Source organism: Furipterus horrens, unplaced genomic scaffold (genome assembly GCF_987537825.1).
Source record: "Furipterus horrens unplaced genomic scaffold, mFurHor1.1.pri manual_scaffold_2, whole genome shotgun sequence".
Lineage (NCBI taxonomy): Eukaryota > Metazoa > Chordata > Mammalia > Chiroptera > Furipteridae > Furipterus > Furipterus horrens.
Window position 1 is genome coordinate 84195210 of NW_028327172.1, and position 25753 is coordinate 84220962.

At 44.3% G+C, this 25753-nt stretch overlaps 1 protein-coding gene across 1 annotated transcript in view; it reads left to right on the forward strand.

Annotated features, from left to right (window-relative positions):
* ZBTB16 (zinc finger and BTB domain containing 16) overlaps positions 1-25753 on the forward strand; it is a 182940-nt gene that overhangs the window by 27594 nt on the left and 129593 nt on the right. The window lies entirely within an intron of this gene.

Consider the following 25753-nt stretch of genomic DNA (forward strand, 5'->3'; position numbering starts at 1 on the left):
GGGAAAGAAAACCAGGGATCAAATAAACAAATTGGAACATAGGGAAGAAACAAACAGTCCACCAGTGCAGAAAGAGGAAATGAAAAGTGAGGAAAATGAGGAGAGGCTCAGAAACCTATGGGACAGCTATAAGCGGGCCAACATCTGAATTATAGGGTTGCCAGAAGGTGAAGAAGAACTAGAAATTGAAAAATTATGTGGAAAAATAATGAAGCAGAACTTCTCTAACTTGAGGAAGGAAATAGACTTACAGGTCCGGGAAGCACAGAGTGTTCAAAACAACTGGACCCAGGGAGAACCACACCAAGACATATTATAATCAAAATGTCAAAAATTAAGGATAAAGAGAGAATCTTTTATTTATTTATTTTTTTTAACTTTTTATGTTTTTTTCTTTCTTTCTTTTTTTTTTAATCACTGTGTGGTTGCCTCTCACTCGCACCCCCAACTGGGGACCTGACGTGCAACCTAGTAATGTGCCCTGACTGGGAATCGAATCAGCGACACTTGGCTCGCAGGCCGATGCTCAATCCACTGAGCCACAGTAGCCAGGGCTTTAAAGAGAGAATCTTAAAAGCAGCAAGAGAGAAGAAGAGAATTACATACAAAGGGGTCCCAATAAGACTATCAGCTGATTTCTCAAAAGAAACTCTGCAGGAAAGAAGGGACTGGCAAGAAATATTCAAAGTAATGAAAAGCAAAAATCTACAACCACGATTACTCTATCCAGCAAAGCTGTCGTTCAGAATAGAAGGGCAGAGAAAGTGCTTCCAAGACAAAGTGAAACTGAAGGAGTTCATCAGACCCAAACCACTGTTATATGAAATGTTAAAGAGACTTGTTTAGGTGAAAGAGGATAAAAACTATGAACATTAAAATGAAAACTATCTCAACAACCAACAACAGAAACTAGGGAATTGAAACAAAGGCAAACTAAGTAGGCAACGAGAGTGAGAAAAGAATTATAGGTATGGGGAACATTTTGTGGGGAGGTCAACAGGGAGGGAGAAAGAGGGAAAAGGAGGGAGGTGGTACAGGAATTGAGAAGCATAGTAGGAGGGAGTGGAGTAGACAGGAAGATGTTGAGAAGAACTATATGCACAACCAATGGGCATGGACTAAGAGGGGGAGAACTGGAGGGAGGGGGGTCACTGGGTGGAGGGGAACAAAGGGAAAAGAAATTGGGACAACTGTAACAGCATAATCAATAAAGCATATTTAAAAAAGGGATTAACATTTGAGGTGTAGTATATATAAAAACACTCCTGTACCATGCCACACCCCAAAATTATCCTTTAAAAGAAGTTTAAAGCCACAGGTGCCTGCCGGATGTCGGTGAATTCTGACTAGCTTGGCAGCGCACTCTCCACTGACTCGCTCTGACTTCCAGTAGCTGAGTCCTGCTGGATGTTGTTGCCTCTTAATTATATCTCTGAGACCATATTTTCAGAACCAAAGACCAGGGACACAGATTAGCGGTGGCCCAGAATGGTTCAATTCCAGCCTATCCTGTTAGAGAGCCATGGGCCATTTCGATGCCCTGGGTGGTTGCTGTGGGGAAGTGAACAACTCATGGGTGGGAGTTGCTGTCCCCCAGCTACAGAGGGGCTGGTCTTTCTTTCGTCCTTCTGTTCTCCAGTTCTCCTCTCCCCACTGCCACCCTTACTTATGGGCAGCCCCCTCCCTTGTCCTTGCCCTTCTTCCAGAGAGTCCATTAGTAAACAGTGAGACAAGTAGAAGGAGAAGACCCCTGCAAGTACATGAGTGAAAGGTCTGAATAAGGATGGTGGCACATTGGCATGAAATTCAGAATTAAAAAGAGTCTCAGAAAAATCTCTATCATGTACTCACCTTAGGCCACTTCTGTGTCCTCTCCCAGCAGCTATAAGCATCCAGAGCCTATAAAAAGATTGGGAAGACACAGTTAAGGAAGTTTTCTGTTTCAGCCAACAGTGATGTCTTTGCTGCTGTGTTTCTCTGGAAAAACTGATTTCTACCACTTAACCATGTCCATTTTCTAGATGGTTTATAAAAAGGACATCACACTAGCTCCTTGGGACAGTATGTCATATGTAAGGATTGGTTCTGGATGATTCTTGCATTGTCAAAGACACTTTTTCTTTCTGTATTTGTGTGTTTGGAATAGTAGTGACATCATTGGTTCAGACTGAGTTTTTCTCTGGCTCAAGTCTTCAATATAGGTCCTTAAAAATTTTTATTTTTGGACTCTTCAGTAAAAGAATACCAACTGAGTCCACTGATAGCCTCAGAGCTTGGTTCATTTACACATTGAGATATTGGAGCAAGCCACTTGGAAAGGTTTAATCTTATTGGTGAGGGCTTGGGCCACCCAGAGGATTGCAATGCTCTGGCTTTTTGGGCACCCGGCTTCTGGGTCATTGGGAAGCTTGGACATGCAGACAATGGGTGGCCTCCAGAAAGAGCCATTGCTGCTCAGGAAGTTTCTGTGTGGGCTCAAGCATGGTTGCTGGTGGTCCACATGGTGCTTGTGTGTCATACAGAAAAGGCACCCTTTCTTATGGGAGGGTGTAGCTCCTACCAGGGCCTGTGACTTGGCTGGTGAGCTAGATGGGGCTGGATTTCAGATTTGCTTGCCCCTCAATCAAGTACACAGTGGTTAGAGAGGTCCTTAGATGAATGCTGTCCTGGTGAGAAGTTCTGCGCCATCAGATCATTGAGTGTGGGTGGGTGGGAGCAACAGTTGCTAAAGGTCAAGGCCTCCTGGCATCTGTTTCATGGATTCCTCCATCAGCCTGTATGCTCCCGTGAGCCCAGAGCCCGCCCAGAGCACTTGCAGCAGGCTGCAGGCCACTGTGGCTCAGCTCCACAGAAGCAGAGCCTCTCTCCATGCGTTCCACCTTCGCTGGAGCTGCCAGAAACATCAGATGGCGTTTATGACGCCCTTTGAGCATAACTGTCTCGTGATCAAGGCCAAGGAAAACAGCAGGAAAGGGGTAGGAGTGGTAAGGAGGACAGCACACATGCACACACACTCCTCAGTTGCTGTCATTGCAGTCTTTAGGGTTTAGCTTGGACAAAGCACAGCATCTTACGCAACCCGTTTCTTCTACATAGATGTGGAACAGGGAAAGAGACTGGTTAACAAGGCAGAATTCAGCCCTTTGCCAGAAGATCCGATTCTCTCAGCCTGTTTCTCACAGTTTTGCTAACCAAGGCTGGGTCTTTTAAAAGCAACTGCTAGGCCTAGTCCTGAGAGATGAGAGTAAACTCTAGGTCCCTTTGGCCTGAGCACATTTGGACACTTGTGTTGACAAGACTTTGAAGTGCCCGTGGTAAGTAGGCCAGGGCCTGAGAATAATTTCCATTTAACTGATTATTATTCTTACTCCAAGAGATTTGAAATCTATTTAACTTTTCTGGATCCTGAAGCCTTTTAAATGTTCCAAGTGTATTCTCTCTGATAGGTTACCTTTTCTCTCCCTGTAGGCTATAATTAGTGTCCTTTACACAAAATTGGCTTAGAATTGGATTTAGAGAAGATAAGAATCAAATTACCAGTATTTATCTTGTAAATTCCAAAAGATCTACTTAAGTCACTATATTAAAAAATAAAGGAGCTTAAAAGAAAAGTTTATTCTATGAAAAAGTAAATTCCTCATGGTCTAAGCATCTTAGGGACATTTTAACATTAAAGCTGCAGATTTCCTTTGGAGGAACCTAAAATTGCCTTTTCTCTTGTTTCAGTTTTTATCTTCAGTTGATCTTCTGAATATATGGATATTCGTTTATTTGGGTGGTGGAAAACTGATGTGGCCTTGGTTTTCATTAAAATTTGGAGGGTGTGGATTGTCTATTATTTCTGATTTATGGTAAGATATGCCTATCTTAAAGAGTATACATACAGTTTTTATCTTGGCAGGTTAAGTTATTAAGCTGCTGGGAGACGGGAAAACAGAACTCTGTGGTCTCCTGTGTGCTTGCATATCATAAAATGTCAGCATGCAGGTTTTCACCTGCTGCCTAGCACAGTGAGACCAGACAGGTTTAAAAAAGTTCATGTCAAAAACATGCCTAGGTTTTTAACACTGTTGGCTCCCAAAGACACCAGGTAGTAATGATCTACTCGGATTGTCATTAAGCTCTTCAGCTGCACTCTCTGTACTCTACAGATCCTTCCTTTGTCCAGGCATGCTTTTGGTACTGAACTCAAAATTCTCACCCCACATCAAGTGAGGAAGTGAGGGGTTTCAGCTGCAGCTCCCAGTGAGGGGCAGGGGTCGCCCTTCACAGGCTGCATTTCCTGTACCCCATGACATTGTGACCTGTATGCACTCTCTGTGTGACTCGCTGTTTCAGCAACATTGTAGACATTAGTTTCCAACCTAATTCTGTCTTTTTTCCTTCTTTGGGTCTCATGAAGGTGTTGGATACCAAAGCACAAACAATGGATTCCTTTTAAAGGAACAAAAATATATTTGGTGAGCAATGCCACTTCTGGGTATGTACCCCAAAGCATTGAAGGTAGAGACTTACACAGATAACTTACTTGTACGCCCATATTTACAACAGTATTATTCACAATAACAAAAAGGTGGAAACAACCCGAATGTCCATTGATAAATGAATGGATAGATAAAAATATTGTACGTACATAGAATGGAATATTAGTCAGCCTTCCAAAGGAATGACTTTCTGACCATGACACCTGCTACACATGGTTGGACCTTGAAGGCATTATGCTGAGTGAGATAAGCCAGACATAAAAGGGTAAGTATTGTATGGTCCCTTTTATATGAGGTACCTATACTTATATGAAATAAATTCATGGAGATAGAAAGTAGATTAGAGGTCACCAGGGGCTAGGGATAAGGAGGAATGGGGAGTTGGTGTTTCATGGGTACAGAGTTCCAGTTCAGGATGACAAAAAGCTTTTGTGGATGGATGGTGGTGATATGAATGTACTTAATGCCACTCAGCTGCACACTTAAAAACGGTTAAAACAGTAAGTACATTTTATGTTATGTCTATTTTACCACAAAGAGCATTTTATGTTAATTGTGGTACTGTTTCAGACAGATTTCTTGGAAAATACTTAAAATATCATGCTGTTAGAAAAAAAAAAAAACCCTTTGCTAAATTAAAAAACAAAACAACCCAAACAGTACCTGTATGTAGCCATGAGTATCAGTCACCAACCTAACATCACTCTTTAACCACTGTCACTGTTATCACCAGGTCAAGTTTTTTTCACTGGATGCTGCTTCTCAGGTGGTCTGATTCTTGTGGAGGCCCTGTGTTCCTACCACTCATATGATTCTAGAAAAGTCTCCCTCTTTTAGGGTCTTGAGATTTTTGTCTAGTTGACCTCTTTTTTTCCCAGGGGCAAGTCTGAGGAAGATCTTCCACTCTGATTTTATTTTATTTTTGTAGTGAAATAATTTTAAAAATGAGTGTGGCTATACAGGGAGGTTTCAGTAAGGAAGGAAATTCATTGTCAGCTTGCAAAACTTCTGAAAATTATTGAAGAGGTGTTTACGGTTTTAGATTTTGTACCTGTGTGGTCAGTTGTTGGAGGCTTTATGTCCCCTGTTTGCCATGTGCTCTGTCCTCTGCAGCCGGTTGCCAGGGATTCTGTGAGCTTCGGAGCAGAAACGTTTTCAGCTCTCCTTCCCTTCCTCTCAGTTTGGTTTTTATTTAAATGAAAATGTAAAAACTTCAAAGGAAGTTCAAAGCAAAAATCTCTGCCCACGTAAGTTAGAATGTCAAGATGAAAATAGAAAGTTTTGGAGCCGGACGTTTCCAGTGCCCGGTGGTGGCGCCAGGGCCAGCAGCCTCGTTCTGTGCTGCCGAGGGCTCGCTGGGCAGCCTCTAAAGGTATGAGGCTCACATACATGCAGTAGCAGCGTGTGGGCACCTTGATGCTGATCTGGAAAAGCTCAATTTGGGCATTTCTAGGTTTATTTTAAACCTACAACCTTTAACGCCAGACGCTGCTTTCCCACTTAATGTAACCATACATTGATTGCTTTTAATTAGTGTTGGCTCACTTGTGGTGTTTTTGCAGTTTGGGGTATATAAAAAGTCTGACTTAAATTTTTTTAAAAAGAAGTAAAAGCATGCTCAACGTTCTCACGAATCCTGCAGAAACCAGCACGGGGGCTTTTGAAATTCTAACTTCCCCGTCCTCTTTATTTTTATCTTGAGTCAGGTGGGCTGAGAAGTAAGTGAAGAGTGATTTTTAACCCACAAAATAGATGGAGGTAATTTCCTTGTACTGTTTTGGCAGAAATTAAACATCCGTATTTAAATAATGGCAGTGTGAGCTGGATTTTTCACAGTGTAAACCCAGTTGAAGATCAATATTTCCAGAGTAATGGGTTCTTGGCTGTGGAGAGAGCGGTGGGTCCAGCCTTTTTGTCAGGCAGTCTGGAAATGCTAATGATCATTTGTGGTTTCCAGCCCAGAGTTCTTCCTGTTTGCTTGCACATCGCCACCCCTTGTGGGAAGCCTCCAGAATTCTCCAGTAAATATTTCAGACGTCCTGGGCCCTGCTCTCCTTTCCTTGCAGTAAATCACATATTAAAGTAGCCTGGTAACTGAGCACTGGTTGCTGTGAGATAAGGGCTGGGAAATCAATATGTTTGCCATGTGGCTGCTTGTTTATGACACCTGCCTCTGGAACAGTTGAGCAATGTTCTGTTTGTTAAGGCCGCATTTCAGAAGCTTGTATCCTCCTAAAACAACCATGATCTTAGGGGGAGAGAGAGAGGTGCTACAACAGATATTGATTTTAGTTTTTCCAAGTGTGGAATTGCACTTCTCAACAGTGGTCTCACAGCCTGGGATTTTTTTCCCCCTTGAAGAGGGGAGGTAGAGATACTCTGAGACTCTGAACATATAGATCATAAATCTCTTATGATGTTTATGATGTTGTCAGTTAAAAGAAGACATGGAGCTTATAATAAGGAAGTTGAGGTGTTGTTTAGATTTGTCTCTTCTCTGGGTACCCGGCTCCCACTGGTTCTATTCTTTCCACACTTACGATCTTCCCTGATAAATGCTTTTTGAACAACGATAAAAAGCAACAAGAAACAGCTATCGCTGCGGGTAAATAAGCATTTTTACCCTAAGTCTTTGGTGGGGTTTTATTTTAACTGATGGCTGATCCTATTGTCTTGTGACCCAGCCTCCTGTGAGTCAGTGGTTCTCAGAGCTGCCTTGGAGGAGTGCTTGGTGAGTTGAGCTATACCAGGCCAAGCCCAAGGAGACTGAAGCTATGTCTGCATTGCTAATTGAAAGGGCCTCATCCAGGAATTTAGGTGGAAACATTGTTTCACCACCTTCCACCCTTATTCCCCAATAATATAGTACGTGTGATAGTTGACTTATTTTGAGGAGGCTAGTGCATATTGATATTTATTTAATGTTTGTGGTTCTGGCCTGGCTTAATGATAAAAGTGTTTAAACCAAGACCGAGTCAAGCAAGTATTTTCATTTCATGCTGCTTGTCAGAGGAGTGTGGTCATAGAGCAGTGTGCTAATTTGGGGGTGTTGGCAAGCTATCCCCTTTCCTCTTGAGTTTACTCAACCACAGATAAAAAAAAATGAAACTCGATGAGGACCCTTCTAGTTATTTTAGTTTTCCGGTAGAATTTTCTTATCAAGCAGTGTTGAGCTCTGAAGTGACTGACCTTTCTGATAGACCCTTCTGTGAGATATGGCACATCTGGCTTTATGAAATTATTCATCTTTTATAAGGCTGGAGTAATTATAAACTTAAAGTGAGGCCAGATGATGGCAGTTGGATTCCTCACCTCAAAAGACTGGGCATTTGCTGTATTCACAAAACTTAATGCTGACTTGGGAATCTGGAAGGACCCCTGGGAGAGAGAGAGGCCCTAGCATGGGTTTCAATGAGACGGTCATGTCAGCAGCATCTCAGGAGATCCAGAGGGTTCCTTCCTGCCACAACACTGCAAACTGGATTTTTTTGTTCTGTTTTGTTTTGTTTTTTTTGTTTTCGTTTATTTTGGATCGTTACCTCCTGTAAAGGGATTTAGAATATTCACTCAGTTGTGATCCAGCCCTCCCTTATTCTCCAGTTTGCATTGACGTTGTTTGGGGCCATAGAGGCATGTTTTCTTGGACTGCTTCATTTGTCTGTTTCGCCGGATTTATTTGAGAAATTCATTGGAAACTTGAGTGACTGAAGAGAGGAACATGATGTGGCATGGTAGAAAGAACCTGAATTTTGGAATCAAGATGGACCTAGATTGAGAGCTTGGCCACTTTTTAAAAATTGTGCTCCTGTAAAATGGGGCTGATATCAAGGAACTTGTAAGGTGATTGAGAAGATGAATGAAAAAACATTCAGATCTTCTTGCTAGTACATGGTGCCCAATAAATATTACTTTCCTCACCCGCCTTTCTCTTTTTGAGAGAAGAGGACCCGCTTTTATTTCTTCGTGGTTTCCGTGTCACTGCACACAGTGGAGATGCATTCCTGTGTCTGTGGCTCATTTCAGTGCACACTGAGGTGGTGAGAAAGGAACCGATGGGATTGGGGCGGGGGCAGCTTTTACCGGGGGCTTTTCATCTCTCTTCCTCAGGAAATTGGCGGCTGCTTCCTGGAGTAGAAGCCCCTGGGAAGGTCAGGTCTTCCCTTGCCTTTGGCCTCAGCACCAGGGGCCTACCTCTTCCTTTGGCTTGCTGGTGTGTCCAGCCCTGTTGTAGGTCTCGGGAGCTGTCGGGGTTGGCACTGAGCACATCGGCGGTGGTTGGATGCGCTCACGCACAGGCCTCTGAGGCAGCTGCTTCCCCCTGCGGGCTTGCTCACCGTTGTGATTTCTCTTTCCAGGAAAAACAAAACAAAACAATTCTTTAAAAATGCTCTGGGAAAGCTTTCTTGTTGGGACTGTGAGGTGCTGGTGCATGGTGGGCAGCCAAGTTTGGGGTTGACTCTCCCTGGGGTTCGAAGCTGTTCAACTGCTTCTCCTAACACACGCTTGCCTTCTGCGGGTGCCCCGTCCTCAGCGTCCTTGGTGAGTTCCTCACTCCAGTGTTTTCAGGAGAAAGGTTTGTCATTCGTCATCACACACCTCACCCATCACAGCTGCAGTAAGAGTAGTTAGAGGGAACAGGTGGAATCAGTTGTCCCCATTTTTCCTTCCGGGTACTTTCTGCAAGCGAAGCAGTTGGGAAGTGCCTGGGCCATTGTTCCTGGGCTGCTCTTGGCATGCGGAGGAAGATAGACCTGGGATTGGTCCCATATCCCTGAGGTGTGGGTTGAGTAAGAGGTAAACAGTCATTTAATTATTTATTGGGTACCTGGACAGTTTTACAGACAGAAGAGCCCAGGGCAGTTTAAAAAAAAAAAAAAAAGCCAATCCTGGAGCTTTCCCTGGGACTCCCTTCTTGGGCTCGAAGCCTCTGATGCTCCCTGACATTTATCACAGCTCTCATTGCCAGCCACTTGTCAGGCGGGGACAGTAATTGGCCAAAGCTCTTTCATTTCATGCACCCATATTAACAGATCCAGTCAAATGTGCATGCCCTTCCATACCATTGTGTCTTGCTCCTCTCAGGTGCAGGGAACATTAAAAGACCTAGTTCAGTCAAACCTTACTGCACCAATGATGCTGGAACTGAAGATCTGTAAAATGGCACTTGGTTGCATTGGAGCCATCACACTGCATTACTGAGGCCAAAACATAGGCACTGAGAGAGCCTTGAGGTCATGGAGAGCATTCTCTTGGCTTCAGCCAGGCCCCGTGTTGAAGGAAGCAGGGAGAAAGTAGGTTGTGTGGGGAGGAAAGTTAAATAGGGACTGGAATTCAGAAGGTAGGCCCTGCCCACTTACTCCCGTACCCCCGACCCTGAGACCAAAGCACAGTTGAACTCGATGATGCGCCCAGCAGGCAGGGGCTGCACCAGCACTGCAGCTTGGCTGAGCATTCTCCTTAAACACTTTTTTCTCTTCCCACTTCTTTTTTCGTGTGTACCGTCTGCTAGGACTGAAGAGTTTTGGTTGTTGTTTTTATTTTTTTAATCTTGGGACATAGAAGGCTCTACTTGCTTTAAGTTTTGGCAACCACATGTAACAGCAGTGGAATCTTTCTTCTCTGTGCTTTCTCTGAACTTTCCACAGAGCGGGCCCCTGTCGCTTGGGGGATTAACTCCTCAGGGCTCCTCTGTCGTTGGTGCTCCCCCACCCTGTGTCAGTATCTCCACCTCTGTACACAGGATGTTTTCTCTAGTGCTTATCAGATGGGTTAGGAGATGCTGGGTGGAGATAGAGGTAACGTTTAACCCATCCTGAATTTCTTTCAAGAGCAGGGGCCCAAGGTGAACTCAGCCGCACAACAGAGGGTTTGGCTGGAGTAAATGAGGCTGGGCTTTCTATCTCAAAGGGAGGTGTGGGCACGTGTGGTGGGGTGGCACAAAGGAGCTTCATTTCGGTGGCTTATTTAACACCCCTCCCTGACACCTGTGTGTGGGCTTGGAGCCCAGGGAATCAAAGAGAAATTTAACAAATTATTCTTTGTTTTGTGGGGGCTGAAAAGTTGAATTTGCGGGATAGCCACACCAGTTTCTTCTCTTTTCTCATCCTCTTTCTTCCCTTTCAGACCAGCATTTTGGTCAAGGTGCTCTGTTTGTGCTCATTTGCCAAGGGTGAGTAGGGACGGGAGCTGAAACCAAACTGGGCACCTCTGCAGCAATGTGAGCTCTTCTACACTGATGCATTTGGATTAGTAGAGCTTTAGATTTACTGGCTTATCCCAGGTTGAACATGCATAGAAAACTGGCAACTAACCATGTTCTACTTTTCAGCCCCACAAGAGTTCCTACTTTGAAGGCAGAAATGATGGAACCGAAACAGAGAGTGGTTTAGCATGGCTTTGCAAGTCAATAGCAGGCATGCCTGGCCTGCAGACAGGGTCTAACAGCTGGGAAGGACACAGCCGGTGAAAGACATCAGCCTTCACCTCCAGCATGCAAGATACAAGCATTTCTCACTCTTTCTGGGCCTGGCCATGTCTACTTTGCTTTTTCTTCCTACCTATCCCTTTCCCAAAGCAGGAAGAGAAAGAAAAGTACCTTGGAACAGCCAGTAGTCAGCACTGTTACCAGGGTGGAGGTTGAGTGGGGATGGGAGAATGGATTGGTTCTGTTTTGTCCTGGCTTGCTGTGTGTTCTCAAAAATGTCTCTGAGCATGACTGTCAGATTTGCTGAAGGGATGGACCTCCTGGAAGCCAGGAGGTAGGAGGTCGTGTGGTCTGGGAACAAGGAGGCCTGGACCCTGGGAGCAGCTCACTGTGGAATTCAGGCCATTTGGCCTCCAAGACAGAGGGCAGCATTCTAACTTCTGCATCATGTTTCCATTGAAAAGACAATCTGTTGAATGAACATGGACTAATTCATGCTTTTCTTCTTGTTGACACCAATGAGGGGAGGGTGGTGACTCTTATCGTTGGGACATTCTTGTAGGGGCACCAGAGTAATCTCAACCTCTTGGAGTAACAGGATTTAGTCTTTTTGGGCATCAGAGGGGAGTTTGTCGTTAGTGTTTCCCCTGAGATCAGGCTGGTTGTCACCCTGGCAGCCATAGTGACTCTTCTTGACCTGTTTTGCCAAGTGAGCCAGCAGCTTTAGCTGTAGCCATCCACCCATCTGGGGAAGGCACATTTGTAAAAAATCACACCAGTTGGTGTTTGGGCATCTGCTAAGTGGACATAGCAGTACATTTAGGAAGTTCCTTCTGATAACTTATCTTAGTTTCTCTTGTTGTAATCTCAATATACGTCTCTGATTCTTACAAGCCCGTGAGCTGAGGCTGGCTGGACAGCCCAAAACTCTGAATTAGTTCTCTAGGTCGAAACCCTGGGTGTGGCTGTTTTTGATGCAGGTGACAAAAAAGAGGTGTGGTGTCTATTTCAGTTTCATTCAGGCAGAGATTTGGCCTCTCTCCGGGTTCCCTTGTTTGTTTATGAACTATGCTTAAATGAGACCTGCGCCCCGCCCCCCCTGCCTCTTGCTGCCCTCTTCGTCTCCTCTTATCCTGACAGTCTCATAGGTAAACTTAGAAGACAAATACTTCTCAAACTGTCACCCAGGGTGCCATAAAAGACACATTTGGACAGTGGTGCTGGGAGATCCTCGTCTTTGCTCTGTGTTAATACAGAGGGATTGGGGTAGCCCAGACCACTAGGGGAAGGCAGTTTTTCTTCATTTAGCTTTTAATTGCTTTCTTTCACTTTTATGTATAAAAAAGATTGTCCATTTAATTAACTCAAGAATGCAATTTCAAAAAACACTAATGCTTTACACATGATGGCTTTTAAAATAAAAGCAGCAGTCGAATATTGCATAATGTTTTCCTTTCCTCTCCCTCTTCCCCTCCTGCACCCCCACCCCTCCACTCTGTTTTAAACTTTACCAGCTAAGGGTTGTTGGGAGGAGAACGCTAGTCTGGGTGGGGCATCTGCCTCACTTTTCCCCGAGTGAGCCCTCAACAGTGATGGAGCATCCACCCCTTTTGAAGGGTCCTGTCTCGTCGCCTTTTTGCCTTGGCTTATTTTGTGGTTGCACATCAGAGAAGGAAAACTCTGATTCCAAAAAAACTCCGCTGCCTTGCGGCATACCTCTTCAGGGGAAAGGCTAAGGGAGTAAACCCCGACAGAAAATCCGGAGCCGGAGTCCCTAAGGTGGTTTGACGTTGTAGTCAACACTGGCAACTCCTGCGGCGCACCTGAAGCCAAGCTGTATTGACTCCGTCTTTCCCTTGGACCCTTCAGCTGCGAAGAGAGGGGGGGTCTGCTGCATGGGCAACAGCAGACCCTCCATATCACCCTGCCCAGGCTCTGTAGCTTCAGCTTCACTGGAGAGGACACTCCAGCGTCATCGCAAGATGTCGATTCAACACGGGAGGAGACAGATACCGTGTCACTCCCGAGTCGGACTGCACAACCATTCTCGGCGGTGCAGATAGACTCTTAAGAAGCTACACCATCGTCTCTCGAGACAGACGGCTGCCGACACACACAAATTTTGTGGTTGGATTTACCCTCTTTTGAGGTCATAGGGCACCTAATGCTGTTGTTGCCTTAAAAAAAAGTCATTATGATGGGTTATATAGGAAAAGGAAAAGGAAGATGAAACCCTAACACTTAGCCCTGATTTACTTTGGCCATTGCATGGGAAGAAGCCTGTATAAATGGGAATGAGGGTTGATGATTTCACCATCTTCTCTTTTCTGACTGAAAAGGAATCTAGCTTTTTCTCATTCCTTCTTATTCCCTTACCACCATCAAAATGTTGTGAATTTCTCTTGTCTTTGGTCTGTCTGCTTTTTGGTTGGAGTTTCCTGAGAGCCCAGAATTTTACCCTTCATGCCAGCCCTCATAGTCAAGTCCCCAGTAGATGGGTTCTTGAAAGCACAGCTGTTTTGACAAGTTTTATGTTCACCAGTTGGGCTTGGGGAGGGGCAAGAGTACACAGAGAGGTGTGTCTACATGTATTGTAGTGGAAGGGATTCTGGAGATCACTTTGACTTTGTAGAGGAGATAAGGGAATGGAGCCCCAGAAGGGTCACTGGTTTGCTGGAGGTCTCACTGCCCATGAGGGTCATAGCCTGAATGAGCATCGCTTGTCAGGCTAATTGTTAGCCTGTGTGCCTAATGACTTCTTGGATTTTCTCTGGTGGACTATGATCCAGGTCCTGGGAGGGACCTCGAGCGTTACGCGACTCACCTGCCGGGAAGCCTGCTTGTGTGTGTCTCATATTTTGTTTATAATGATGTCCAGGGAAGAGCTTTATAGATCTTGCAGGATGCACCATAATACACTTTGTGTTTAGATTTAGTTCTCTTGATCAACTTTGCTTTCTCGGGCTCTGGCTTCCCTGATGATGAAATACTCGGTCGTTTAGAGTGAACGAACCCAGTGAGTCTGCCGAGAGATTGTCTGTATTGTGGTGCAGGTTCCTTTTCAAAGGGATCATCTCTCCCACAATGTCTCTACTCCAAAGAACACAATTGCTGAGCCTACCAAAGTGATTGCAGTGCTAAAAATTTCCACCCTCAAACACAGTTGTATAGAAGTGACTAAACAATTTTAGAAGTGATTAAAAAAGAATTTCTTTCCTGCACTTGGGTGTGTAACACTGACTTTTTCTCAACTGCGTGACGTGGATGTATACATATGTATCTTGGGAGGATATACTCTCGATTTCGTACTATGGTGGTAAAAATGACCTGGGAAGTAGATGTTTCCCAGAGAACAGAGCTAGAGTGAGAGGGCTGGAGACTGTGCAGCACAACACTTGTTTGGTTTTCTGTTCTATATGGGGAGAGAGATTTTTAAATTAACCTGGAATTGATAGGGAATATAGCAGGAGACGTAGGACTAGATTTTTTAAAAATCTACCTGTCTTGTAATGGGATCCCTTTTCCACCTCTTGCCTTTATTATCATTATCATTGCTTTGTACTTAGGATGCATTTATTGTAGAAGACACTGCCAGGGGTTAGAATGCTGCTTGTGAGAAGAGAGGCTGATGGGGACCATACGGCTTTATCATTCATTCGTTCCTGGGCTCATTCATTGAGCTATTTAAACTTCTGTGTGTAAGACAGCAGCCCCAGATGGTTTTTTGGTGCCAGCCTGAGCCCTAAGACCCCAGGCCCTGACAAAGAGGGCACATAGAGCAGCTGAGTGCATGAAATATTTGTAGCCACAAGCAAGGGGCCCTGGAGTCTGGCACGCAGGAGCTAGAACACCTATCTTCTCCAGGCTCTTAGGAATGTTTTTCCTCATCTTCTTTTCTTTATAAGAAAAGCCCGGTGTTAATTGGTAAGCCAGCTTCTGTTATTGTACAAGGGGTCACAGTATCTGACTTTCAGAGTGGAATTGATGTCCATGAACCTATTCATGGCTCTCCGCTATCTGTTCTGGAAGTTCTAACATCATGGTAGAACTTTGAGCTCTTCTTTCTCCTTTCCCCTCCTGCTTCCCCTTTCCCACTGAACTCTTTAAAAAAAGACACCTATGCTATTAGGAAATTACCAGTAGGAGTTGGTGACGGTAGATGGCATGGGGGAGGTGGCTCCAGTGGGTGGACCACCCATGGTGTGGTGGGCTCTGAGCTCAGCGTTGGTACACATTACCTAATTCTATCCTTATTCTATCCTGGAGTTAGAGGTGAGCAACCTCATTTGGATTCATGAGAAGTTCAAAGAGGTTAGATATTTAGTTCACGCTTTTATGTTGGGTAGCTGGAAATCAAACCCAGGAGTGTCTAATTGCTTAGGCTGTGCTTTTAACTCCTTCTTGGACTTTCTTCTGATACCGGGAGAGGCTGGCTTCAGTGTTGATGGGTAGACAGGGATACCGAAACAGGACTGACTTCACCAAACTGTGGTTATGCCTACCTCCTGTCTTTGCTTCTTCAGCAGGTCAGTCTCATTTGGGGGCTGAAGATGGAGCACATGGGGTCCTAACCCATGATAGACTAATTGAGCTGAGACCTGGCACTGTGGGAGGGGAGGCTTTGGAAGGAGCCAGGAGGGGGGAGGGAAGCGTCTGGGGCACCTCCCCATCATTGAAATGTCTGTTTCTTCTAGTGGAACTCCTGCTGGACTTTCAGTAGCTCTCCATTTGGATATGGCAGTTGTTAAGACAGTTTGTTCCAGTGCTGACTAGTGTGGAAAATGCCAGGTCCCCAGATGTAATAGCTGGTGTGTGGTGAGTGAGATTGGGTCTTTGTGCCTTGAGGTGTGACATCGTTGGCTTAGCCAGATCTTTGGCTGGACAGAAAATGTCTGTAACTTTCCCTGGCATCCTGGACCCCTGAAGCAGTCCCTCTCCCCCATGTCCTGGTGCTGCTCACTCTTGGAGAGATCTGAGGGTTAATGGAGTTCCCTAAGGCCAGAGATGGGAGCCCAGTGAGGCCCAGATGTTTTGCATAGGTTTTTCCATTGCCCTGATCAGGAATGTGTTCCCTTAGGATGGAGTTATGACCTGGAAGTGAGCCTAATGTAAACGCCCATGCTGAGGCCAGCCCCCTAATCGAATAGAAATAGTTTGGGGATAAGTGGGCATGGAGGTGGGGGGCGGGGGGAGGGAGGAGAAAGCGATAGAGAGGGTGGAGAGATTTAGCAATTGAATTAAAAAACTGGACGTCCGAAGGACTGTTCTGCCAGTGGGCTCTCAGGCAGTGCAGGGCAAGAATTGGCTTCTGGGGTTGGTGTAGTGCAAACCTGACTGGTTCTCTAAGGGGGCTTGGTTCTCTTAGACAGTGTGGTAGGTATATTGAGGGAAGGCATGGGAGTCATGGTTCAGTTGAACAGCTGGGTGGAGCAATGAGGGAAACTGAGGTGTTCAGGAAGAGCCAGGACTTGGGAAAGAGCTGGTGCAGGCCACGTAAAGGCTTCTGGAAGGTGCCTACTAATTTAAGTACTCCAAGAGGCCTTCAACATCATATTCAACATTGTACTACTTTGAAATACTATGTTTTGAGGGAACTAGACACCCAGAGAAGAGGTATGAAGAAGGTGGGAGAATTGTGTGTGTGTGTGTGTGTGTGTGTGTGTGTGTGGTGGTGGTGGTGGGGGTGCTCAGGACTCTTGGTGAGCACCTGGATGTCACAGAGAGGCTGGCTCTCTTCACTGTGTCCATGTTCCCTCTTCTTCTCCTTTGAGGGGCTCAGGCTTTCTTGGAGATTCTGTGTACTTCACCCAGACCCTAAGGTGGAAGATTGGGCATAAAGCAGTCTTCGGCAGCAACCTGTGTGCATAACCTGGCCCACCAAAGCAATAATCCAGGGTCACCAAAGGAAAGTTACATGTTGCTAATCTGACCTGGATAGCTTTCTCTTTTGTAGGAGAGTTCAGGCACACTCCAGGCAAAGCCACAGCAGCCACTTGTGCCTGGCTAGTAAACGTTGAGGGTTTTTGTGTGAAGCTGGTTTAAAAGCATTGGCAGAGATGCCAAGACTGGTGTGTTGGTTCCACTGGTGCAGATTCCAAGAGTGAGGGTCGCGCATCAGGGAAGATCACAGGACCTGGGAGACAACAGAACCTTTCTAATCTGACATCTTGGAATCATGGTGCTTTAGTGTGTGTGCCAAGGAAGAGGGAAGATGTGAACAATTTAGTTTGCCTTCAGGATATAGGATCTAATCTAAACATGATTAAGTTGATCTGATTTTATAGATTGGAATTTCTAAGTGATAGAAACTGATGAGATTAATGTGAATTATTTACCTAATAAAAAGCCTCATTACCTGATGCTGAAGGGTAGAAGGAAAAAAGATCGTTGGTAACGTGTCTGATCTTTTGGAAATGAAGTTGGGTTAAAGTTTTCTTGGTAAAAACTGAATTCTGTGATCTTGTTTTTACACATGCTGTGCTTAAATATTAACACCAATTGAGCAAATTGCCTTTTAACTGCCTTTATTTGCTTTCATTAACAGTATAATTTAAAAGCTCAAGAATTTGCATGGAACCTGTTGTGCATGTTGAGGGGGGGAACTATTCATAAGTTAATTAATCGTGAGAACATTATCTTTAAGGAAGGTCATGAAACATAAGCATGGTTTCTGAAAAGTGATGACATGCTTTTGCTGTTTTTTGGGGACTTCATGTACTTTTGGCTTAGAGATCTGGGTTTGTTTGCGGGTGTGTGCATGCACATGCACACGCGTGCGCGTGTGTAATAACTTGGCTGAATCAAGAAAAATTTTAATGACTGGACATGTTTTAAGTTAAGTTGAGTGAACCTAATTACACTGTAGTTTGCAGACAGCGAAAGGCAATATCATTGGTATTTAAGCACTGGTTTCAAAATTAAAACCAACCTATATAATTGGCTGTGCTCCTTAAATTGTTCATCTCATCCCTCTCCATCGCTGACCCACCTCGCCCCCTTCCCTCTCTCTCTTTCATTTCCACACCAACATAGAGTGGAAAGAGAGAGAAACTGGCCAGTGCTGCTAACCACAAGGCTCTTCTTCCAGTGTGTAACATTAACTGCATTGTCCTTTCATGAAATGACTCTAAATATGTGAAAAGTTTCCAGAATGAGTTCACCGAAATCAGTTGCTTCCTTCTGTACAGATGTTTTTGTGGTTTGGAACCTCAGCCAAGGCAAACATTATGAATGAGATCCAGAGACCACCGTGTCCTCTGAAGGACTGGAAGTTCCTCTGGGAGTTATTTTACACGCGCTATTCTGACACCTCTGTTTTGACAGCACTTCAGCCCTTCATTCTCCTTCCGTCTCCAGTGCGATTGGTTTGTTGTGGGTGGTTTTCCTAATTAATTTAATCTGTGGTCTAGTTTTTCAGGGCCCACAATGCCAGATGCTGAATTTATTTATCTCTACTGTTTTTGTTGGCTACTGTTGAGACACATTTTTCCTCTTCCCTTTTTACCCTCTCTGTTCTTTTCTGAGGCTTCCAGACCCACTTTAATAAAGAAAGGGTCTCTCTCTTGTGAGCACTTGTCAGGTGTGTTTTCTTAGATGTGTCTGGGGAGAAATATATATATCTTAAATGATATCATATATATTTTTTAAAGTCATAAAAAAACCCAAAGTATAGAGAGGAAAAGATAGATAAACTTAAAACAATTTGCTTGTTTTTTTTATTGGGCTTTGTGTTTTCCTTACACATTTTTTTGGTTTTCTTTCTATGTAAATCATAATCATGAACCCTTTACCTGTTGAATGCATAGGAAATTTTTTTCCCAGGCTATCTTTTAACCTATGATTCTGATTATGTTCCTTTTTATTATATGATATTTTTATATTTTATTTAATTTTAATATATCACAATTGTGTCTGTAGAATAGTATAAAGCCCTTAATAGTCATATCTAACAGTTTGAATTTGGGAAGAATATTCAGAAAATTGAGAGAGAGAAGAGAAAAGACAAATGATGTTTTAAAAAGATTCTTCCCCCCCCCCGTAAAAAGTCCACTGTCCTCTGAGAATCCCCCCTTTTTTTTTTCTAAGGGGATGGGATTATTGTTCTGGTGCTTTTAGCATGTATTTGCAGCACAAAGATTTCCCTATTCTGAAGAGATATCCTAAGAGTTACCTGTCCAAGAAGGCAACCTCATCCTGTTCTTTCTCTAGTCTTTCCCAGACCTAACTGAAATGGAAACTCCATAATTCATCCCTATCTCCATATACTTCATTTTTACCCCGCAAAGCTTTCTAGCTCATGTTAGAAATACTTCTGCATGTCTAATCTTCCTTCTTTGAGTTACTCTTGAGAGCAAAGACCTTGTCATTGTATCTTACTCTTCTTTGAATTCTGCACTGTCTTTAGCAGTCAGTGTACAATGATCATTTATGAATAGGCAGTGTACCAAATGATCAGCTCTCATCCATTTCTTTTTTCTACATACTCTTCTGAGACCACTACATCTTTCAAAAGAGGTATTTTGGGCCTTGAAGTCTAACACTGCATGTATTTTACATAAATAAGGTTGATTCAGAGGTATTGTCTTAGAAACTAGTTGGAGTTTTGGGAAGAACAATGGGGAGAGAAAAAGGGAAGAAGGAATTCCAGAGCTGTTAACATGGATCTTAGAGTATTCCCAATCTCAAATGCATTTGATCATGACCTTTTTCCAGAGGTCAGTTGGTGACAGCTTATTCAGCAGATATTTACTGAAGACCTGACACGTGTTTTGCTTTGAGTGAGATGATGTAGCACAAATACAAATACAGTAGTCCCTCTCTATATCGCGGTTCACTTATCGTGGCCTCACTGTATCATGGGATTTTTGAAAATATTATATTTAATTATTTATCGTGGATTTTTTGCTATATCGTGGGATTTTGCAGTACTGTATACGTGTGTTGTTAAAGTTACATCGGTGTAAGAGTGTGTAGAATAAATGTAAGGTTCCTACTTCACAGGCAGGGGGTGAGTGTCTAGAACATAATACCCGTGATAAGTGAGGGAATACTGTAAGTCATGATCTTTGCTCTTGTGAAGTATTCCATAGCTTGGGATTTGTTCAGGAAAAGGGTTTTTAAAAATGCAGACATTCTGTAAATGACCCTTCCTTGTTATCCCTCATTGTGTGGGACCCATCCTCTCATTTCCTCTTCCTAAATGAAGCAGGTCGGGGCTGGCCCTTTTGAGACCAACTCTACTGAGGTTATTGGGGGCAGCCATAAGTTAGCTAGATAACCTGTCCAGTTAGTCTCTAGCTGAAACCTGGCATTTCTTCTTTTATTTGTGTATTCATTTATTTATTCAATTAGTCATTCAACAGAAAGTTGTTTAATCAGTTTTGACTAACTTAGTCAAGTTTTAACTGCATAAGCTCATACTCTTTTTCTATTACAATTCTGATTTATTAGTAGAAATAATGGGTGACAGGGATAAAATTGTTACGGAAAACCTCATCCCATGGGCTGTCTTATAACCTCCAGGTGACTCAGTAGAAATAGTACTATTTCTGTCTCTATGACATATTTTTAGAAAATAAGTAGAAACACTTAGGTTCTTCTCTTAGGGATCTAGAGTAACCTGATAACCTAATTGGAGATGATTTCTGGAGAATGTGTCCCTGATTCTCAGCACAATATCTGCCACAAAGTAGTGGACCAAGAAATATTTACCATAACAGGATAGTAGATGAGGTAGGAAATTGATGAGAGGAATTACTTTGGGGTGAGGGAAAGACAGGGAAATGTGACTGGGGAGGGACAAACAGGGGGCTTCAGCATATATAGGTGGTTCATGGTAATAATTTTTAGACACTTTGATTTGCTGAAATATTTTAAAAATTTCTTACTGTTGTCCCACCTGATTGATCAGTGTCTTTGCTGCTGAATTCTTGCACTATAGAGGGAGCATATTTAAGCTCTAGTGTTTGTAAAAATAAAAAAGTTTGCTTCAGTTCTTCACAGAGTTCTTTCTAGGAACAGAACATATGTTACTTTTCAATACATGGACGGCAGACAGGATGGAAGTTAAGGTGTTCCCTGGAATGTTCCAGTCCTGAGCTACAGGGGCACAGAAATAAAGATCTCGGGAACTCAGGTCCTTCCCTCTCTTCTTTTCCTTCTTTGTTCAGGGGGAGGTAGGAGAGGGCTGTGTAAGGATGAAATATTGCTGTAAACCTGTAGACCTATTTAATTTTTCAATCTTCACCAGAGGAGATGAAGTGTTTCCTACCTCTAGGAAAGACCTTCTGGAGAAAAAAACCTTTGCTTATATATGTAGACACATCTACAGAGCAGAGAGGGAGTGCGTTCTCAGCCAATTTAAAGTGTTTGGGATCTGTCTCCTCTCTAGAGGTCAAAGGTGAGATAGACTTTTTGTTGGTGGTGTCCCCCACCCCCTTTTTTTTTTACTCACTTTTCTTGTTATCTCAACTTCTAAACATCAGCTTTGATGTCTTCTGTTGGGACTTTAAGAGGACTTTTAACACATGGGCAGGTGTTGGTTTTAGTGAGCAGGCGAGAGTCCCACATTCTTCTAGGGAGAGGAGTGGGTCCCACACATTCCTCCCATGCCTCTGCCCCTGGAGCAGCCCCAGGCTGCACGCATTCAGTGGGAGCCGAGTCTCTGATGCCTGGAGGGTTCCTCCCGCGCCCTGGGCTCGCTGAGGGCAGGCCGCCCCCCAATGGGGTGGTGGGGTATGCACCAGGACTTTTTCCCAGTGTTTTTAAAGCCTGTGTGGAGGGATCTGTCTTCCTTTAGAGCAGCTGAAGAGAGGATGTCTAACAGCCGCATATTAAGGTTTCATTAATCAAAGACACTTCCACTGCCCCTTTACAGAAACACAACTGCTTTGGCCGTCCTCTGCGGACAGCCTGCTCATTCATCTTTCCTGGAGGAAGGGGGGAGAAGGAGAGAGGCAGGCGCTGTCCGCCTGCTTCGCAGAAGGATTGCCACACTGCCTCCCAGCATCATATGAGTGCTCACACGATGCCTGTCATGATTTTGTTCAGAGCACTGGGCTGCAGGCAACATCCACTTAGCTGGGGGGCTTAAAACTACTGAAGGTAGATAGTGGGGATGGGCTTATATGGTCTTCCTGTTTTTATTTGCCAAGAAAACTTTTACTTCCAACTTGCAGCCCCAAGGTTTGCTGAAATTGAGGGCAGAAAGTACTGGAAGAAAGAAATGAGTATTAATGCATGTGTTTAAGTGTGTTTAATGGACATTCTAGGTGAAGTGAGAGGTTATGGGGACATTAATACTCAGAAGCCAGTGATCTGAAATGGTACAGTCTCCCTTTTCAGCTTTGCTGAACCTCTCCTCATTCTTAGTTCGGAATCTGACCTCTAACCCTCAGCTCAGAAGATATTTGGACGTTTGGAAACCTCTCAGGGCCTCCGAAGTAGGTGATTGAGCAGTGTGTGTGCGTAGTGACTTTGAACTCACTTCATTCAATTCATCAAATATTTACTGAATACCTACTAGATGTGTTTGGTTCCGTTGGAGAAGGAGTCATGAGGTATAGCTCTTTTCCTAGTTCTTAATTTGGGGTTAACCCTAGTACACAAATGGCTGTAATGAAAGATAGACTAAAACATGTTCCCTAAGACTATTAGAAAATACATTGGAAGCTCCAAGAGGTGCGTGAGTGAACGACTCACTCATTCACCAATATTGAGTCCTACTATATGCCAGACAGTAGGGATACAGAAAGCCAAAAACATGGTCATTGCCTCCAAGAATCTCATAAGCTAATAGGGGGAGGCAAATACACAGACACAACACCACATTATAGTTTAATAAAAGTGGTAATAAAGTGAAGAGAATGTGTAGTGGGAACGGAGGCGAAGCAGTGATCGACCATGCTTTGGGAGGGGCTACAGACAGGATTTAGCTGAGAAGGTGACATCTGAGCAGGGTTTTGAAAGATGAGAGATCACTGATTAGACATGAGGGAAAGGCATTCCAGGTAGAAGAAACAGCTTGTGCAAAGGCCCAGGGGAAGAGGAGCGGAGAAGGGCAGGCCGTTTGGTTTCACTGGAGCTTGAGATGTGTGACAAACGTAGGTAGAGGTGATAGTCGGAGGTGATGTGGAGCCTGTTATGAAATTTGGGCTTGCTCAGGAAAGAGACCTAAATTTTATTTCGTACATTTGGGATGAGATGTTGAAAGAGTTTCATCAAGCAGGTCAAAAATAGGAAGTATGTTCCATAAAGAGCACTCCAGGTGTGGCACTGAGGATGGCTATGTGGGAGGCAGCTTGGAGTCAGGGACTGCACTTAGGAGCCTGTCCGTGGTTTGGGTGAGAGCTAATGCAGGCTGTATTATGGCAGTAGCAAAAGAGGTGGAGGGGGCGGGGTGGATTGCAAGGAGTGCAATGGTTACGTCTCACTGATTGGGTGGGGGGAGTATGATTGACTGGGTGGGGGGGCTTATCAGGAAGCAGTTGAGAGAGACTCCTGAGTTTTGGCTCAGATAACTGGTAGATGGAATATTAAAGAAGTTCTGGGTAGAAAAATCATTAAGTTTATGTTCTGGGCATGCTGTTTGAGGAGATCTTGGAAAACCTATGTAGAGGCAGTCTGTGTATTTGCAATGAGTCAAAGCTATTTTGACAAGCAGAAGTTGTCTGTGTACTAATTCCATTGTGTTCACTGACTTTGATGACATTTTAGAGTGTACAAGAATCAGGAGTATCTTAATGCCATAGCATAAAGAAGTATTTTTGGAGTCCCCAGACTAATGAAAAGTGTTTTTTCATCAAAGACCTTTATTTTTGTGTGTGCTGACATCTGTGGAGCAGAGATAGGTATTTTCCTTAGGTCTGGATCCCTGAGCCATGATCTCTTCCCTCGCTCCTGGTTAATCCTTTGCACTTAGTGACTGATGAAATCATGACTCTATGAAATTTTAATCTTTGGCTGTGTAGACAAAACTGAATTTATCACAGGACCCCAGGCGTGTGCCTGAAATTAGCATGTTGAATCTATTGCATATTTGATTACTTATAAAATACACATGATCTGGAGAAAACAGGCTTAGAGTTTGGGGGAGGACTTTTTGTTATTTGTGGTCTTGACTAATTCTCAACTCTATAGCATGGAATCGTAGAGCTTGGAGATCACACTGTTAGCTTACCTGAGCAAACTTAGGTCCTGAGAATTGGAGTGACTGGGATCTTGACCTCTTGCTTCACAGTCCATTTCTTCTCTCTTCCCTTAGGAGAAGAGGTCAAAGAGAATCAGTCTCTAGTAAGGGGTTAGGAAGGGAATAACGTGTGGGGTATGTGTCTGTGATAAGACAGAGTGTTCTGGCTCTCATGGTTTTACTTACCTCAAAGTGACGAACTCTGGATTGGAGCCGCAAAGAATAGGGGCTGCACAGACCACGCAGACATTTCAGGTTGACCTTTGTGGTGTATGTGAGTGAATGAGTGACAGTGTGTGTGCATGCAAGTGTATGAGTGTGTGTGAGTGTGTGCATATGTGTGTATGTGAGAAAGCGTGTGTGAGTGTGAATAAGTGTGTGAAAGTGTGTGTGTGCGTGTGTGCAGGTTCACTCTCCACCACAGCCTTCCCCTTTGGGAACCCTGGATTTTTTACAAAGGATTCCTATTAGGGACCTTTGAGTTTGATACCCATTGCTCTTCTGAATGATGCACAAGTTCCTCTCCCTGGGAGGTTAGAGAGAGATAACATCAACAGGTGCTGTGTTCGTGTGTGGGGTGTGGGACCCAGCAGTTTAGAGCTGGACAGCGTGGTGGAGGACTTCTGTCTGGTCTCCCCTGCATAGGCTGGGTCTCTGCAGTGACAGGGAGTGTGGGTTTTAACAACAACCAGAGCCACAGCTCTCCTCGTGTGAGCACTTCTGCTATGTCATCCTTGTGTTAGGTGCTTCAAAAGCCAGAGTTTATTTAGTCTTCACAACAGGTTTGTGGTATCATTAAATCAGAGTACAGATAATAAATTGAAGCTCAGAGAGGTTAGGTGCCTTGCCCAGAGTCACACAGCTAGTAAGTGGTGGAGCTAGGATCTTGACTCTGACACTCAGCCTTCCCCATTGTCTTGGTTGCTGCTAGCGAGGAATGCTCTTATCTCTGGGGTTGTTCACGCTGGTGTGAGAAGCACCTCTCTTTGGAGGAGGGATTTCTCAGAAAAATGCTTACGGAGTTTTCTCCAGTGGTTATAGGAAGGGCAGAGTCCTGTGGACACAGACAGTTGGAGGACCTTGGAGGCAGAGGAATGAGAGAGGCAGTCTCCTGGGGCCTTTCCAGGAGGAACGGTGTAAAAGGAAAGGTGGGGCTCTACATCCAATCACTTAGAGGCACCTCAGGCCATTGAGAGTCTTTCCCAGGGGTCTGGGGGGGGGGGCTGTTGCCCCACCCCCACCCCCACCCCTCAGGCCTCCATTTCTGAGGTTCTTGCAGGACTCTGGGGGCAGAGCCAGCATCTAATGAACGGGGACAAGGTGCAGGGCAGCAATCAGGGAGCAGAGGGTGAAGAGGCAGGCTCTCCGCTTCCACCAGACTTCATTTAGGCTCCCACAGCTTCATTCATCTTGAACTTCCTTCTCCCCCACTGTTTCATACCATCTCCTTTTCTTCAGTTCATTTGTATCTCATCCTTTAAAACTGAGTTCTCTTTGTATCTAAAAGTTGCTGTCTTATGAAATGGGGGAAAGTTCTCTTCTCATTTGTCCCAATTCTTTCCGCTGCTCTCCCTCTTGACACTGGTTTCACGTTCCCCCCAGGGAACCACTGAATTTGAGTTCCTTCGCATGTTTTCTCTGCATCTCTTTGGGTGCTTT